The following is a 13,368-nucleotide window of genomic DNA, read 5'->3' as shown; positions in this document are numbered from 1 at the left end:
ATTTCTTACTGCTAAATTCTGAAAAAACAGAGGTGTTAATTATAGGACCTAAAAACTCTGCTTGTAATAACCTAGAACACTGTCTAAGACTTGATGGTTGCTCTGTCAATTCTTCGTCATCAGTTAGGAACCTAGGTGTGCTACTTGATCGCAATCTTTCCTTAGAAAGCCACGTTTCTAGCATTTGTAAAACTGCATTTTTCCATCTCAAAAATATATCTAAATTACGGCCTATGCTCTCAATGTCAAATGCAGAAATGTTAATCCATGCATTTATGACCTCAAGGTTAGATTATTGTAATGCTTTATTGGGTGGTTGTTCTGCACGCTTAGTAAACAAACTACAGCTAGTCCAAAATGCAGCAGCAAGAGTTCTTACTAGAACCAGGAAGTATGACCATATTAGCCCGGTCCTGTCAACACTGCACTGGCTCCCTATCAAGCATCGCATAGATTTTAAAATATTGCTTATTACTTATAAAGCCCCGAATGGTTTAGCACCTCAGTATTTGAATGAGCTCCTTTTACATTATAATCCTCTACGTCCGCTACGTTCTCAAAACTCAGGCAATTTGATAATACCTAGAATATCAAAATCAACTGCAGGCGGCAGATCCTTTTCCTATTTGGCGCCCAAACTCTGGAATAACCTACCTAACATTGTTCGGGAGGCAGACACACTCTTGCAGTTTAAATCTAGATTTAAGACCCATCTCTTTAACCTGGCATACACATAACATACTAATATGCTTTTATTATCCAAATCCGTTAAAGGATTTTTAGGCTGCATTAATTAGGTAAACCGGAAACGGAAACACTTCCCATAACAACCTATGTACTTGCTACATCATTAGAAGAATGGCATCTACGCTAATATTTGTCTGTTTCTCTCTTGTTCCGAGGTCACCGTGGCCACCAGATCCAGTCTGTGTCCAGATCAGAGGGTCACTGCAGTCACCCGGATCCAGTACGTATCCAGACCAGATGGTGGATCAGCACCTAGAAAGGACCTCTACATCCCTGAAAGACAGCGAAGACCAGGACAACTAGAGCCCCAGATACAGATCCCCTGTAAAGACCTTGTCTCAGAGGAGCACCAGGACAAGACCACAGGAAACAGATGATTCTTCTGCACAATCTGACTTTGCTGCAGCCTGGAATTGAACTACTGGTTTCGTCTGGTCAGAGGAGAACTGGCCCCCCAACTGAGCCTGGTTTCTCCCAAGGTTTTTTTCTCCATTCTGTCACCGATGGAGTTTCGGTTCCTTGCCGCTGTCGCCTCTGGCTTGCTTAGTTGGGGACACTTCATCTACAGCGATATCGTTGACTTGATTGCAAATAAATGCACAGACACTATTTAACTGAACAGAGATGACATAACTGAATCCAATGATGAACTGCCTTTAACTATAATTTTTGCATTATTGACACTGTTTTCCTAATGAATGTTGTTCAGTTGCTTTGACGCAATGTATTTTGTTTAAAGCGCTATATAAATAAATAAAGGTGACATGACTAGTATGTTTCTAGCATGTTGTTACCATGACTAACATGTTGCTAGTATATTTCTAGCGTGATTAGCATTGGACTAGCATGTTTCTAGCATGATTAGCATGTTGCTAGCATGTTTCTAGCATGATTATCATGTGACTAGCATGTTTCTAGCATGATTAGCATGTTGCTAGCATGTTTCTAGCATGACTAACACGCGACTAGCATGTTGCTAGCATGATAGATAGATAGATAGACATAGAATGGTAGTTTAATTGAGTCTAGGGCTTCAGGGAGTTTAGATTTGAATTTTTGGCTTGTGCACTAATGGGCCACCGTAGTCTTGGCTCAATTTGAGCACTCTGCAATGTAAGTCTATGGGGTTTTTATGATTTTTAATATTAATTTTTAAGAAAACTGAAAGTCAAATCAGTCTGAAAAGATATAGCACACCAAGTCAAAACAGTCTGAAAGTCTGTCCCGAGTTTGGAGTTTGTAGAGCTAAAGCTCTAGGAGGAGTTAAGAGTTGCAAAATTTTGGGTCAGAAGAATAAGAAAAAGCAGAATAACTAGAGTGTACATTTCCTGAAGAAAATGTGAAGTGGTGCTTGCAGTGGCAAAACTCGCCATTCGGTTGCTAGGGTGCGGTTAGCTAGATTTTAGCAAGATGATAACAAAATTAACATCATGCTAGCATGAGCAAGTTTACCATGATTTACTAGAGTATACCATGATTTACCATGTTCAAGTATGATTTACTGATTCTAGCATGATTTATCATAGTTCAATTCAATTCAATTCAATTCAATCAACTTTATTGATCCCACAAGGGGCAATTGATTAATAGCAGCATGTAAATAACAATAAATAATACAAATCACACGCATTATTCACACACGTAACAAAGTCCATCTGTCCATCACACACACGCACACATAACGTACAACAGTACACAGTATTCATCAGCATGTGCAATTTTTCCCTTCTCCAGGAGCTCTATGCGGAATTTAAAAGTTTGATCGCATAAGGAATGAAAGATTTAGAATGGCGATTCGTCTTACATACCGCAGCAGAGAGAATTCACCTGCCAAAGCATGACCTGGAGAAGCCAGGATGCTCTTTGCCTTCCGCAGTATTTGCTGGTTACAAAAGACATTTAAGTCTCTCTGTTTTACGCCGATATTTTTAGAGCAAATCTTTACAATGTTATTCAGGCTATTCCTGTCTTTGATGCTCAAATTATGGAACCAGCAGATAAAAGAAAAATTTAAAAGACTCTCAAGAAAAGACTGATAAAATCTGCACAGAATGACCGGCGAGACAGAGAAAGTATTTAATTTACGAAGAAGGTGAATTCTCTGTTGCCCTTTCTTTGCAATGGTAGCGCTGTTAAGATCAAATCTAAGCTGTTAATCAAAGACAGTGCCCAAGTATTTGTATGAGGAGAAAATTTCAACCTTTGCATTATGTATAGTGCTCTCAAAAACAATTTCTCGATTTCTCCTGAAGTCAATAATTATTTCTTTAGTTTTAGATACATTTAGTTCTAAACAATATTTATCACACCATGAGATGAATTCATTTCGAGCATTTCCATGATCCGATGCTGGACTTTGTAATAGTGACAGCAACATAGTGTCATCGGAAAATTTAACCAGGTAGCTGTTCTCCTGGGTGCTTCTACAATCATTTGTGTACATAATAAAAAAAGGGGTGAAAGAACACACCCTTGCGGTAGTCCTGTAGAGAGCAGTAAGGGATCTGATAGATTGCCATTTACTGCTACCCTCTGTTCTCTGGCGTTTAAAAAATCTAAAATCCATGAAACTAGTTGATGAGGCAGGTTGAAATCACTTAACAGCTTGTTAATTAAAATAAGTGTTTGTACTGTATTAAAAGCTGATGAAAAATCTGCAAACAATAACCTTGCATGTGATTTTGGTTTATCTAAGTGCTTGTATATGCTGTTCAAGATAAACAGCTTTGCGTCTTCCACTCCCCTCCCTGATTGATAAGCGAATTGCAGGGGATCTAATCTCTCCTCTATAGATGTTTGCACTAAATGTTTAATATTTTTTTCAAATACCTTCATAATTAACGAAGTTAGAGCAACAGGCCTAAAATCGTTTAGTGTCCCTGGTTTGCTAATCTTTTTAGGAACTGGAATCACTATGGATGATTTCCAAAGAGTGGGAACCACACTACACTTCAGTGACATCTGAAAGATGTGCTGGAATACGCTGCTCAGTTGATCAGCACAATAGCGCAGTGTCCGCCCGCAAAGCAAATCAGGGCCAGGTGCCTTCCTTATATTTACTCTCTTCAGATGGTCCCTAACATACTCTTGACTGATAATGATCTCATTTTGAGACAATATTGTTTCTCCTGTACAAGTAACGTATCTAGAAGGGTAATTATTTTCGAAATGAGAATAAAAAGTATTAAAAGCGTTCGGGAGATTAGCATCAATTGTCCCCGTAATTGTTATAGGTTTCCTCCTGTCTCCATTTCCCTGGGTGACTGAGGACATTTCTTTAATTCCCCTCCACGCTGCCTGAAGGTCTCCACTGCTGTACTTGTCCTCTATCTTATCCTTATACACCCTTTTTGCTTTCCTTATCCCATTCCTTACTTCTCTATTAATTTCTTTCTTTTCCTGGCTACTCCCTGTATAAAAAATATGTTTCTTTTTATTTAGAATGCTCTGTAATTCTTTAGTAACCCATGGTTTGTTGTTAGGGAATATTGTTATATTTTTACATGGGATATTACTGTCTACACAGAAAGATATATAAGATGTCACAGTTTGTGTTAGTTCATTTAGATCATTGCAGGAGCTGTAAAACACGTCCCAGTCTGTACATTCAAAACATGCCTGTAAGCTGGCAATGCTATTTTTTGTCCAGCATTTCACTGTTTTTACAGTCTTCTCCTGTCGCTTGCAGATGGGACTATAAGCAGGTATCAGGAGGACACTGTTATGATACGATGCGCCAAAAGCAGGCTTGGGCATAGATTTAAAAGTGCCAGGTACTGAGCCTAGGCACAGGTCAAGAGCAGAGGTGGGTAGAGTACCCAAAAACTGTACTCAAGTAAAAGTAAAAGTACTTCTAGAAATATTTAAGAGTAAAAGTAAGAGTAAAAGAGTATCGGATAAAAAATCTACTCAAGTAGTTAGTTACTAGTTACTTTGGGTTATATATACTGAACCTATTTTTATTTAGATATATAGATAAAATGTATGTAATGTATGTGTGTGTGTATAAATGTATATATTTCATCAGCCTTTACTCCAATTTATGTAATTTATTATAAAACCCTGTCTGTTTACTTAAGTAACAGATATAGGTGTCATGCCATAACATATTTTTAATATGACTGACTTTATATTAAATGTGAATTTAACATTGAAAGTTAATGTGATATAAATATTGCTACTAATCTTTCATTGTTCAGAAAGAGAGCAAATAACATTTACATTATTAAAGATAATTTACAGTGACAGGCTAGATTTCAATCACTCTCAGAAACTCCCATTAAAATCACTGAAACTGTTAACACTGTGAAATCAATATCTTAATTAAAGATTCTTACACACATCTGCACTTTGTTGTTTCTGAAGAGAGAATTCGCCAGAAAGAGGTATTCAGTCAGTGAGTGAGTGAAGGAAGCACCGGCATTTTAGCGATGACTCATCTGAACGCCTCTGATTGGCCAATGCTTTAATAAGCTCAAAAGAATCATGTGTGATTGGTTATAATGTGCAGAGCTGTATAAACGCATCTATCTCTGGCTCAGCGCCAGCAAGCGATCACAGATCTGAATTTAGCAGCCGATGATACCGGAGTGATTGTATTAAAAAAAAAAAAATATTAATCGGCTATTTTTTGTCTTTTGGAAGCTGCATTCAACTTGACTCCCCTCTGTTATAAGCCACACACGTACAACAAACTAATGTCACAGTCAGTGGTATCATGTACTGTAATCGAATGTAGCCCAAGTTATTACCTGTTAAACAGTAGACAGCACACGCGGTGTTCATCTAATAAGGATCTCCATCGCAAGCAAATAATAGCCTTTGCAGATTTGCTTTCAATTCAGTGCAGTTCCATAGCCCCGTTTTCAACACTGCTGATGTTAAACGTTACAACTCCGAGTGAACCACTTCAGATGCTCAGCGCGTGCAGCAGGGAACTGAACGACTCATTCAAACTGATTCATGAACCAATTCACTCGTTTGCCAATTGGTTTGATCAAGCCTTTCAACAGAATTGACTCAAAAGAATGAATCATTCGTGAATGGGCATCGCTCATTGCACAGAGAAAAGTAGACGGCGCGTTTGGAATAAACTGAAGCATTTATAACATTTATTGGATTAAGATAAAAGTACAATTTTTTCCCCAAAAATTTCCTCAAGTAAGAGTATAAAGTACCCATCTTTAAATATACTCCGAAAAGCATTAGTTACCCCCAAAAATTACTCAAGTAAATGTAACGAAGTAAATGTAACTCATTACTACCCACCTCTGGTCAAGAGTAGTATTGTTCTTAGTTGTTGCGCAGGTGATATACTGCTCGTAAGTTTTTAGTGTCCTGTGAATCTGGCAATGGTTAAAATCTCCCATAATAAATGTAGGAGCATCGGTTGATATCGTATCGAGTCTGTTAGTCAATTCTGAGATTAAGTGAGCGGCTGTGGAGGCGTTTGCGCGAGGGTGTATATACACCAGGGTGAAGAAAAGCTGGGGGAACTCCCTTGGAAGATAGAAGGGGCGAAGAGAGATAGAGAGTAGCTTGAGATCCGGAGTACAAATTTCCTCTCGAACAGTAACGGTGTTACAGTACCTCTCATTGATGTAAAAGCAGACTCCTCCCCCGGTGGATTTGTTTGTTATTACAGGTGACCGATTCATGCGCACCGGGCACCCGAAGCCGCTAATGCGCAGATCCACATACCTGTCAGCCTCTCCCAACCACGTCTCCGTGAAAGCCAGCATGCATGTGTCTCTGAAGTCACGCTTAAACTTAGCATAAGCCTCCAGTTCATCGACTTTGTTACGGATGGATTGTATATTGGAAAGAAGGATGGAGGGGAGCGGAGGGAGCCGGCGTCTATCGGCCAACCCGCATCTCCTTAGTCGGCGTTGGACACCCCCTCTCCTACCTCTCTTCCTTCGATGATTTTTGGGAGCTTTGTCAATATCCTCTGTTCCCACACTGTCCTTGCTGCAAGCCAGATATGGGCTGTTGTCCCTAGTAGCGGGTGCAAATGGACGGAGTTCGAGCAATAGCTCACGGGAGTAGATAATCCTGTGACCAGCCCCGCCGTCGTCATCGCTTCCCCAGGTAAAATGATTAAGAAGTGTAATCAAAACGATCAAGTAGATGCAATTCATGGCTCCAGGTTGACAGAAAATACCATGATTTACCATAGTTTACCATTATTTACTATTTTTTACCACAATTTACCATAGTTTACCATGATTTACTATAGTATACCATGATTTACCATGTTCAAGTATGATTTACTGATTCTAGCATGATTAATCATAGTTTACCATGATTTACCACGATTTACCATAGTTTACCATGATTTACTATAGTATACCATGATTTACCATGTTCAAGTATGATTTACTGATTCTAGCATGATTTATCATAGATTACCATGATTTACCATAGTTTACCATGATTTACCATGATTTACCATAGTTTACCATGATTTACTATAGTATACCACGATTTACATTGTTCAAGTATGATTTACTGATTCTAGCATGATTTAGCATAGTTTACCATGATTTACCCCGATTTACCATAGTTTACCATGATTTACTATAGTATACCACGATTTACCATGTTCAAGTATAATTTACTGATTCTAGCTTGATTTACCCTAGTTTACCATGATTTACCACAATTTACCATAGTTTAAAATGATTTACTATAGTATACCACGATTTACCATGTCCAAGTATGATTTACTATGATTCTAGCATGATTTACCATAGTTTACCATGATTTACCAGGATTTACTATAGTTTACCATGATTTACTATAGTATACCACGATTTGCCATGTTCAAGTATAATTTACTGATTCTAGCATGATTTACCATAGTTTAGCATGATTTGCCATAGTTTACCATTATTTATTTTGAAGATAGATAGATAGATAGATAGATAGAAAAGGTTTGAAGATAGATATATAGATAGATAGATAGATAGATAGATAGATAGATAGATAGATAGATAGATAGATAGATAGATAGATAGATAGAAAGAAAAGGTTTGAAGGTGGTTGCTAAGTTGTTGGTATAAGGTTGCTAGCGTACCCTGGGTGGTTGCTAAGGTGTTGCTATGTGGTTGCTAGGGTACCTGGGATGGTTGCTAGGGTGTTGCTATGCGGTTGCTAGGGTTCCCTGAGTGATTGCTAAGGTGTTGCCATGCGGTTGCTATGGTATCTAGGATGGTTGCTAGGGTGTTGCTATGCGGTTGCTAGGGTACCTGGGGTGGTTGCTAAGTTGTTGGTATAAGGTTGCTAGCGTACCCTGGGTGGTTGCTAGGTTTGTTTGGATAGTTGCTAGAGTGATGCTATGAAGATAGATAGATAGATAGATAGATAGATAGATAGATAGATAGATAGATAGATAGATAGATAGATAGATAGATAGATAGATAGATAGATAGATAGATAGAAAGAAAAGGTTTAAAGATAGATAGATAGATAGATAGATAGATAGATAGATAGATAGATAGATAGATAGATAGATAGATAGATAGATAGATAGATAGATAGATAGATAGATAGATAGATAGATAGATATAGAGTTTAATTGAGTCTAGGGCTTCAGAGAATTTAGATTTGAGTTTTTGGCTTGTACACTAATGGGCCACCGTAGCCTTGGCTCAATTTGAGCAGTCTGCAATGTAAGTCTATGGGATTTTTATGATTTTTAATATAAATTTTTAAGAAAACCTGGCTTGAGAAAGCCGGACCAGAAAATTTGAAAAAGTTTGAAAAGTTTAAAAAGTTTAAGAAGTTTAAAAAGTTTTAAATTTGACGGTTTTCAGTCTGAGATAGATAGATTGATTAGCATGTTTCTAGCATGACTAGCATGCACCTAGCATGTTGCTAACATGATTTTAGCATGATTAGCATGTTTGCTAACATGTTTCTAGCATGATTAGCATGCGACTCGCATGTTGCTAGCATGTTTCTAGCATGATTAGCATGTTGCTAGCATGTTTCTAGCATGACTAGTATGTTGCTAGCATGTTTCTAGCATGAAAAGCATGCGACTAGCATGTTGCTAGCATGTCTCTAGCATGATTAGCATGTTGCTAGCATGTTTCTAGCATGCGACTAGCATGTTGCTAGCATGATTAGCATGTTGTTAGCATGACTAGCATGCGACTAGCATGTTGCTAGCATGTTTCTAGCGTGACTAGCATGTTGTTAGCATGTTTCTAGCATGATTAGCATGTTGATAGCATGTTTCTAGCATGACTAGCATGCGACTAGCATGTTGCTAGCATGTTGCTAGCATGACAAGCATGCGACTAGCATGTTGCTAGCCTGATTTTAGCATGATTAGCATGTTGCTAGCATGTTTCTAGCATGACTAGCATGCGACTAGCAAGTTGCTAGCATGATTAGCATGTTGCTAGCATTATTTTAGCATGATTAGCATGTTGTTAATATGTTTCTAGCATGACTAGCATGCGACTAGGATGTTGCTAGCATGATTTTAGTATGATTAGCATGTTGCTAGCATGTTTCTAGCATGATTAGCATGCGACTAGCATATTGTTAGCATGTTTCTAGCATGATTAGCATGTTGCTAGGATGATTTTAGCGTGATAGATAGATAGATAGATAGATAGATAGATATCGTGAGATTAAAGATAGATAGAGTTTGAATAGCAAGATACTAACATGTTGTTAGCATGATTAGCATGTTTCTAGCATGACTAGCATGCACCTAGCATGTTGCTAACATGATTTTAGCATGATTAGCATGTTTGCTAACATGTTTCTAGCATGATTAGCATGCGACTCGCATGTTGCTAGCATGTTTCTAGCATGATTAGCATGTTGCTAGCATGTTTCTAGCATGACTAGTATGTTGCTACCATGTTTCTAGCATGAAAAGCATGCGACTAGCATGTTGCTAGCATGTCTCTAGCATGATTAGCATGTTGCTAGCATGTTTCTAGCATGCGACTAGCATGTTGCTAACATGATTAGCATGTTGTTAGCATGACTAGCATGCGACTAGCATGTTGCTAGCATGTTTCTAGCGTGACTAGCATGTTGTTAGCATGTTTCTAGCATGATTAACATATTGCTAGCATGTTTCTAGCATGATTAGCATGTTGATAGCATGTTTCTAGCATGACTAGCATGCGACTAGCATGTTGCTAGCATTATTAGCATGTTGCTAGCATGTTGCTAGCATGACAAGCATGCGACTAGCATGTTGCTAGCCTGATTTTAGCATGATTAGCATGTTGCTAGCATGTTTCTAGCATGACTAGCATGCGACTAGCAAGTTGCTAGCATGATTAGCATGTTGCTAGCATTATTTTAGCATGATTAGCATGTTGTTAATATGTTTCTAGCATGACTAGCATGCGACTAGGATGTTGCTAGCATGATTTTAGTATGATTAGCATGTTGCTAGCATGTTTCTAGCATGATTAGCATGCGACTAGCATATTGTTAGCATGTTTCTAGCATGATTAGCATGTTGCTAGGATGTTTCTAGCATGACTAGAATGCGACTAGCATGTTGCTAGCATGATTTTAGCGTGATAGATAGATAGATAGATAGATAGATAGATAGATAGATAGATAGATAGATAGATATTGTGAGATTATAGATAGATAGATAGATAGATAGATAGATAGATAGATAGATAGATAGATAGATATCGTGAGATTATAGATAGATAGATAGATAGATAGATAGATAGATAGATAGATAGATAGATAGATAGAGTCAGAAGATAGATAGATAGATAGATAGATAGATAGATAGATAGATAGATAGATAGATAGATAGATAGATATCGTGAGATTATAGATAGATAGATAGATAGATAGATAGATAGATAGATAGATAGATAGATAGATAGATAGATAGATATTGTGAGATTATAGATAGATAGATAGATAGATAGATAGATAGATAGATAGATAGATAGATAGATAGATAGATAGATAGATAGATAGATAGATATCGTGAGATTATAGATAGATAGATAGATAGATAGATAGATAGATAGATAGATAGATAGATAGAGTCAGAAGATAGATAGATAGATAGATAGATAGATAGATAGATAGATAGATAGATAGATAGATAGATAGATAGATAGATAGATAGATAGATATCGTGAGATTATAGATAGATAGAGTCAGAAGATAGATTGAATGTAGATGTAGATTTAGTCTTGCCATGCGGTTGCTATGGTATGTAGGATGGTTGCTAGGGTGTTGCTATGCGGTTGCTAGGGTACCTGGGGTGGTTGTTAAGTTGTTGGTATAAGGTTGCTAGCGTACCCTGGGTGGTTGCTAGGTTTGTTTGGATAGTTGCTAGAGTGTTGCTATGAAGATAGATAGATAGATAGATAGATAGATAGATAGATAGATAGATAGATAGATAGATAGATAGATAGCATGTTGATAGCATGTTTCTAGCATGACTAGCATGCGACTAGCATGTTGCTAGCATGATTAGCATGCGACTAGCATGTTGCTAGCATGATTAGCATGTTGCTAGCATGTTGCTAGCATGACAAGCATGCGACTAGCATGTTGCTAGCCTGATTTTAGCATGATTAGCATGTTGCTAGCATGTTTCTAGCATGACTAGCATGCGACTAGCAAGTTGCTAGCATGATTAGCATGTTGCTAGCATTATTTTAGCATGATTAGCATGTTGTTAATATGTTTCTAGCATGACTAGCATGCGACTAGGATGTTGCTAGCATGATTTTAGTATGATTAGCATGTTGCTAGCATGTTTCTAGCATGATTAGCATGCGACTAGCATATTGTTAGCATGTTTCTAGCATGATTAGCATGTTGCTAGGATGTTTCTAGCATGACTAGAATGCGACTAGCATATTGCTAGCATGATTTTAGCGTGATAGATAGATAGATAGATAGATAGATAGATAGATAGATAGATAGATAGATAGATAGATAGATAGATAGATAGATATCGTGAGATTATAGATAGATAGATAGATAGATAGATAGATAGATAGATAGATAGATAGATAGATAGATAGATATTGTGAGATTATAGATAGATAGATAGATAGATAGATAGATAGATAGATAGATAGATAGATAGATAGATAGATAGATAGATAGATAGATAGATAGATATCGTGAGATTATAGATAGATAGATAGATAGATAGATAGATAGATAGATAGATAGATAGATAGATAGAGTCAGAAGATAGATAGATAGATAGATAGATAGATAGATAGATAGATAGATAGATAGATAGATAGATAGATAGATAGATAGATAGATATCGTGAGATTATAGATAGATAGAGTCAGAAGATAGATTGAATGTAGATGTAGATTTAGTCTTGCCATGCGGTTGCTATGGTATGTAGGATGGTTGCTAGGGTGTTGCTATGCGGTTGCTAGGGTACCTGGGGTGGTTGTTAAGTTGTTGGTATAAGGTTGCTAGCGTACCCTGGGTGGTTGCTAGGTTTGTTTGGATAGTTGCTAGAGTGTTGCTATGAAGATAGATAGATAGATAGATAGATAGATAGATAGATAGATAGATAGATAGATAGATAGATAGCATGTTGATAGCATGTTTCTAGCATGACTAGCATGCGACTAGCATGTTGCTAGCATGATTAGCATGCGACTAGCATGTTGCTAGCATGATTAGCATGTTGCTAGCATGTTGCTAGCATGACAAGCATGCGACTAGCATGTTGCTAGCCTGATTTTAGCATGATTAGCATGTTGCTAGCATGTTTCTAGCATGACTAGCATGCGACTAGCAAGTTGCTAGCATGATTAGCATGTTGCTAGCATTATTTTAGCATGATTAGCATGTTGTTAATATGTTTCTAGCATGACTAGCATGCGACTAGGATGTTGCTAGCATGATTTTAGTATGATTAGCATATTGTTAGCATGTTTCTAGCATGATTAGCATGCGACTAGCATGTTGCTAGCATGATTAGCATGCGACTAGCATGTTGCTAGCATGATTAGCATGTTGCTAGCATGTTGCTAGCATGACAAGCATGCGACTAGCATGTTGCTAGCCTGATTTTAGCATGATTAGCATGTTGCTAGCATGTTTCTAGCATGACTAGCATGCGACTAGCAAGTTGCTAGCATGATTAGCATGTTGCTAGCATTATTTTAGCATGATTAGCATGTTGTTAATATGTTTCTAGCATGACTAGCATGCGACTAGGATGTTGCTAGCATGATTTTAGTATGATTAGCATATTGTTAGCATGTTTCTAGCATGATTAGCATGTTTCTAGGATGTTTCTAGCATGACTAGAATGCGACTAGCATATTGCTAGCATGATTTTAGCGTGATAGATAGATAGATAGATAGATAGATAGATAGATAGATAGATAGATAGATAGATAGATAGATAGATAGATAGATAGATAGATATCGTGAGATTATAGATAGATAGATAGATAGATAGATAGATAGATAGATAGATAGATAGATAGATAGATAGATAGATAGATAGATAGATAGATAGATAGATATTGTGAGATTATAGATAGATAGATAGATAGATAGATAGATAGATAGATAGATAGATAGATAGATAGATAGATAGATATCGTGAGATTATAGATA

Source organism: Carassius carassius, chromosome 35 (assembly GCF_963082965.1).
Source record: "Carassius carassius chromosome 35, fCarCar2.1, whole genome shotgun sequence".
NCBI lineage: Eukaryota > Metazoa > Chordata > Actinopteri > Cypriniformes > Cyprinidae > Carassius > Carassius carassius.
Note: the sequence above shows the minus strand (reverse complement) of the source record.